The following is a 6,813-nucleotide window of genomic DNA, read 5'->3' on the forward strand; positions in this document are numbered from 1 at the left end:
CAATGTAGCTACACCAATTTTTGTTATATTTTGCTAAGCCAGTTAAACCCGCAGTCATGTGTTAAGAAACAAATATACACAGTTTGTGGTGTATGCTTCCCAGCTGTGTGTAATGTTGGCTTTGGTCTCAAATAAACATATTGTATACACCTTAGAAACGTATCCCTTAATACACAGACAGCATAAGATTGTTGACTTGAAATTCAGAAGAGGATTAATTATCCTCTATTTCTTTAAGATTGGCTTCTTAATTGTAGTGGGAAAGACAGGTTGGCTTTGAGGAAAGTTAATTTTGTTCATTTGTCATTGATGACATCACCTGCTGAGCTAAAATGTTGAGGACAGACACACTGGACGGAGGGCACCAACCATAATGCCCATTGTACCAAGTACTGGTTACGTGTTTTTCTGATCCAGCAGTAGGAGAAAAGTGTTACCTTGCCTCTCACTATTTAAACTAATAGGAAATGTTATGAGAAATTATCTGCTTAGAGTAGTTCCATTTGGAAATAATGTGATAAAGCTTTTTTCCATGTCTTATTTCCAACTGGAAATACAAGGAGAAGGCATGTTTCTCATTATATTTCCTATTTGCTCAAGTACATGCCCATGCCAAGGGAGCAGATCAATCAAAAGGCAGACAAGGCCCTGAAGTTTTGATGCAGGCAAGAAAGCAGGTGAGAGAAAAGTAAGGGTACAGCTACACAGCATCCTAAACTCGAAATAAAATATGGAATTCTGCAAATTGCACTCTGCAAATTGCATATCTTATTTTGAAACTATTTCAAACAGCTTATTTTGAAATTTGGCGTATCTACATGAGCTATTTTGAGCCATCCCTCATCCCTCGTGCAATGAGGTTTACTGGGATGGCAAAATAGCATGCTCATAATTTTGAAAAATATTTCAAAATAATGGGTGGCTTGTGTAGATGTGGGGTAGCTACCTCTGGTATCCTGAAATAGCCATGCAGTGCAGACGGTACTTCTCAGTTTTTCTTCCAAATTGGTTCAAACCTTGGTTCAAAATGAAAATGGAATTATGGCTTGGGAGGCTTTCACAATAGTTAACTCATCCCTATTGGCAACCACTGTGAAGCTAACTGATCTAATTAAGAAACCTACTTAATTATTAGGATTCTATGGATTGGCAAAACCAGGACTGAGGGTTGCAACCTATTTTTTTTTAGAAATCATTTGATACCTTGAGTATGTCTCTCTGCTCTTTCATTTCTCTTCCACGGCTTATGCAAGCAACACTGTTTCCCATGTGAAACCATTATGTTTTGGACCAAATCATTTACCTTTGTACCACAAGAAAGATGGGCTGCGTCTACACTGGCATGATTTTGCTCAAATACTTTTAACGGAAAAGTTTTTCCATTAAAAGTATTTGCGCAAGAGAGCGTCTACACTGGCATGTGCTTTTGCACAAAAGATGGTACTTTTGCGCAAAAGCATCCATGCCGGTGTAGATGCTCTCTTGAGCAAGAAAGTTCCGATGGCCATCTTAGCCATCGGGCTTTCTTGCACAAGAAATTAACATTGCCTGTCTACACTGGTCTCTTGTGCAAGAATACTTGAGCAAGAGGGCTTATCCCTGAGTGGGAGCGTCAGAGTATCTGTGCAAGAAGCACTGATTTTGTACATTACAACGTCAGTGTTCTTGCGCAAATACTCGCGGCCAGTGTAGACAGGCAGCAAGATTTTGCGCAAAAACTACCGCTTTTGTGCAAAATCTTGCCAATGTAGACACAGCCATGATGTGTACCTTTACTTTTTTTTCTTCCTAGTTGCCAGAGGACCAAAGCCAAGCCAAACCCTATATACACAACCTACATCCTGCAAAATAGGGTTGTGTATACCTTGTGCTGACACTCTGTGAGCTGACTTAACACCACTAAAAGAAACAAAGTGATGCTCCCTGTACTATTGTTTATGATATCCGGTCAGTCCCATTTGTCCATGTCTGTGTCTTTTCCATTCAAGCATTATATTTTACCACAACTCAGGAGGTGAGATCAAATGTAAGAGGCAAATTCCATCAATTAAGCATCAACATGGCAAAGAAGCAACTTCCTGCAGAAAAGGTGTCATTTATGCTTGCTTGCCATCAAAATCCATTCTTCTTGGCACCTATTAGGACTACCTTTCCTAGTGAATAGGAAAAATGTCATTCCAACACATGGCCATGAGTGTAGGCAGCCAAGAGATTACGTACTGTGTGAGCATTAAATGTATTTGATGGCTAGATTTCTAACTAGAAATGTCAAAATTGCTGTCCACCCTGAGCCTTTGTGTCTATAGTTAGAGGGATGTATGCCTTTATCAGTTCAGCTCATATCTGGATTAACTTAAAAAATAAAGTAGGCTTTCACTGCCACAGAAGGCAAGTTTTTAGCTCTGTTTAATCAGGATTTGTGTTCAGGAGGAGGGGGAAGGGGGAGGGGTGCAGAATGCTCTGTTTTATGAAGATCATTAAACAATTTCTATGTCATAAGGGCTTTAATGTTATATCTTTTTTATGGTGATGATAATGTTTGGCGCTTGTAATGGATTTTTCAGTTTTTCTCTCTCGTACTCCCTAGTGATGTACAGAGTAAAGTTATTAAACCTGTAGAATGGAGAGTTCTTATCCACATTTTATTTTCAATAGCTATATGGTGATATTTTATCTCCAAGGCATTTTACTTGGACATCATTCTAACATTTGCATTTTCATTGCCAGCTGCTTAGCAACACCAACACCAACATTTTCATTAAAAAGGTAAGCATTATCCCCACTGTCCAGATGGGGAAACTGAGGCACAAGCAGACTTGTGACTTGCCCAAGGCCAATTTGTGGCAGAGATGGCAATAGAACCCATGATACTTCACTCCCAGTAGTCTTCTATGAATAATTTGTTTATTTAAATGGACAGAAAAAATGTCAAGAAATAAAATGTCAGACATAATTATTAGTATGAAAATGATGTGTTTCCAGTGGTTGTAATATTATATTTTACTATTTGTATCTTATTTGTATACCATTTTGTGCTAAAACCAAATATGCACTGAATTATCCCTTTTTATTTCATATAAGGCTCCAGGAAGCAAAAAAACCCTCAAACCTGAACAAAAACTTCCAACTCATGTGAAGTAGGAGATTTCCAGATGAATGAAAGGTCAAGGAAGAATAAAGAGCTGCTTCCTTCATTGTCTGGAAAAGCGTATTTATTAGGTAGCTCTGTGGTTCAGAAAAGAGAATAAGATCGTTCCTAGGACAGAAAGGGTGGATCTACACAGCAAAGTTATTTCAGAATAATGGCTGTTATACCAAAATAACTATGCAGTAATTCCATTATTTCGAAATAACAGACGGCTTATTCCGGCTTCTGTAAACCTCATTCTACGAAGAATAATGCCTATTCCGAAATAGCTATTTCGAAATAAGGCATGTGTAGACAATCCATTTCTGCTATTTTGAAATAGCCCCTCACCAGGTCATTTTAAGTTATTCCTTCTGGGGCTCTAAATCGGGCACATCTACATTAGGGAAGTGGCTCGGACTAACTTTGAGGCTCCCCAGCAGTGTAGATATGCCATTTTGAAATAAGCTATTTCGGAATAACTATTCCGGAATCGCTTATTTTGAAATAACTGTGCAGTGTAGATGTAGCCAAAGTGTCTTTATAGTAATCTCCTCTCATAAACAAAATATGAGTTTTCCCCTTTTGCCTCATATAGGATTTCAGAATTGCCATCCATTTTTCCTCACCCTGGATGTAGACATTATGAAGTGTGCCTGTCGTTATGACTTAAAGCAGAACTAAATGTTAATGTGTAATGTCATTTTCTTTGCTTTAGAGAGAGAGAGTATATATGGGAAGACTTTGGACTTTTAATTTTTCTCTCCCATTTTGTTGGCCACACCTTTTGTTCAATATCAAGAGATTGAAGTAAACTTCTACTGTTGAAGACAAAATGAATGTAACGTTATGTGAAGTTGCTAATTTTGAAGTTTTTGTCAGTTTAAGGAATGGAGCTCAATTTTTGATCAAAGAATACCTACACCATCTATTCAGTGCATCTGCTGCTAGGCAAGTGGTTTGCTATGTGTGAAAAACAATCTTTCACAGAGGCATTGTTAGTGTAAAAGAGATACGTGGTTAGTCATAATTACACACGGGGAGTAGGATGATCATAAAACAGGCCTTTGTTTCTTCACAGGAATTGTTTCAGGGGATATACCATTATCAATAAAACAATGCGGTGGTAATATGATGATGAGTCAATGTGAATTTGTAACAGTTCTGAGCTCCTACAGATTTTTCTATAGTTTAAAAGCTTGAACAAAATCCAATGGAGTCTTTCCAGTGATTTTAATGGGCTTTGACTGAAGCCTCATATGTAAGTAATACAGTTCAGCATAATTCATGGGCTGTATCCAGAGATGTCTCAAAGTCTTCACCTCAGGTACATAAGAACATAAAAAATGTCCATAGTGGGTCAGACCAAAGAGCCATCTAGCCTAGAATCCTGTCTTCTGACAGCGGCCAATGCCAGGTACCCCAGAGGGAATGAACAGAACAAGTAATCACCAAATGATCTATTACCTGTTGCGCACTCTGAGATCCTGATAAACAGAGTCAAGAGACACCATTCCTGCCCATCCTGCCCAATAGCCATCAATGGATCTATCCTCCATGAATTGATCTAGGGTTTTTTTTAACACTGTTATAATCTTGGCCTTCATAATATCCTCTGGCAAAAAGTCCCATGGGCTGACTGTGCATTGTGTGAAAAATATGACAAATCTTATGCATGTGGTTACCAAGTTCTGACCTTTACTTAACAGAGTTTGAGCGCATCTGCAGTTTCCATTTTTAAAACTTTTCTTCTCTATGTGGGTACTGAATACCTCTTAATGTACTTTCCATGCACTGGTGACTATGTGTGTGCATGTTTGAACTGTGGAATCTCTATCATTGATGAATTTTAGAACAGGCTAGACAAACATCTGTCAGGGATGGTCTAGATGGTGCTTGGTCCTGCCATGAGTGCAGGGAACTGGACTTGATGACCTCTCTAGGTTGTTTTCAGTTTTAGAATTCAATGATTCTATGACATGCGATGACTACATATGCACTCAGATGATACATGAGAAATTGTGTGCATGAAAATTAAGATAGTGTGAAGTCCTCTGCACAATTCAGTTATGTACATCAGTAGTCTAGTTTCTAAAAGACTTTCAATAGAAATATCTCAACTTTGATTGTCTGAAGAAAACCATGAGGCCCTGATTAGCTGGGAAAAGGCATATAATATAGACTCAGACTCATAGGCTGTGTCTAGACTGGCAAGTTTTTCTGCAAAAGCAACTGCTGTCTACACTGGCCGCTTGAATTTCCGCAAGAACACTGACGATCTCATGTAAGAAATCAGTGCTTCTTGCAGAAATACTATGCTGCTCCTGTTCGGGCAAAAGTCCTTTTGCGCAAAAGGGTCAATGTAGACAGCTCAGATTTGTTTTGCTCAAAAAAGCCCCGATCACGAAAACGGCGATCGGTGCTTTTTTGCGCAAAATCGCCTCTAGATTGGCCACGGATGCTTTTGCGCAAAACGGCTTTTGCGGAAAAGCGTCCGTGCCAATCTAGATGTTCTTTTCCCGCAAATGCTTTTAACGGAAAACTTTTAGTGACATGGCTGTGTCAACATGACTGTGTTGCGAAAAGCTGTGCAGTACAGACAAAGTGTAAGTTTTCTGGTGTAGAATAAAAAAAATCAGCATGGTCCCAGACACTGAACTACTCTTTTTCCTTGGGGCAAGATTCAGGCCATCTTCCCAAAAAGGGTTTCATCCCCATTTGTCTTCCACATTGAGATACTGAGGCCCTCTTCCCTTCCCTCTCCCACAAATATTAGATTTAGATTTACGACCGATTATGACCTCTGTCAAGATATACTTGCCAGCCCTGCTCCCTAGACAATGATGCAATTCTGATGAATTGCAATGCTGTAAAATGGAGAAAACAATCACATATTCATACAAGAACAGATTTTGCCTCTCTTATATTGAGCACCCTGTCACAACCCAAGTAAATACTTTTATTTAATCTTCAGCAAGGATGCTCAGACTGGGGCTGCAGACTTTAAGAGGAGCCACTGCTAAAGAAATGGTAGATCTGGGTGGAAAGGTACAAAACATCTCTTAGGGTATGTCTACACTAGCTCGTTAATTCGAGCTAGGTAGGCAAATCAGGCAACCAGAGTTGAAAATGAAGCCCTGGATTTAAATATCCCGGGCTTTATTTGCATGTTCCCGTCCGGCTGCCATTTTAAAATTCACCTTAGTTCGAACGAACTGCCCGCGGCTACACGCGGCAGTTTAAAGTTAATCTGACTAAGTCCAGCTAGCCCAATATCCTGTCTTCTGACAGTGGCCAATGCCAGGTGCTTCAGAGGGAATGAACAAGAGAGGTAATCATTAAGTAATCACAGTAGTTACACTTGCCTTAAAATTCACAAAAGTTTTGTCTTTCAAATGTAAATAGGAGTTAATACTATATTTGCAGCTACCGATTGTCAAAATATTCATAACCCAGTAAAAGAAAGTCTACAGTTAGTCAAACTACTGGTATTTATGGTACCAAAAGGGATTATAAGAACTTGCTTGATGTATAAAACAATATTAGCAGTGCTGTTGACCTTTTAAGTTCTGCCAGTAGGGAGAGCCTGGAATCTTTTCAGACAAAAGCCAGATAGCTCAAAGATCACATAGTGTATTTTCATAAAGCCATCCTGATTCAGAGAATTCACCCACCAAGATCAATGT

Source organism: Pelodiscus sinensis, chromosome 1 (genome assembly GCF_049634645.1).
Source record: "Pelodiscus sinensis isolate JC-2024 chromosome 1, ASM4963464v1, whole genome shotgun sequence".
NCBI lineage: Eukaryota > Metazoa > Chordata > Testudines > Trionychidae > Pelodiscus > Pelodiscus sinensis.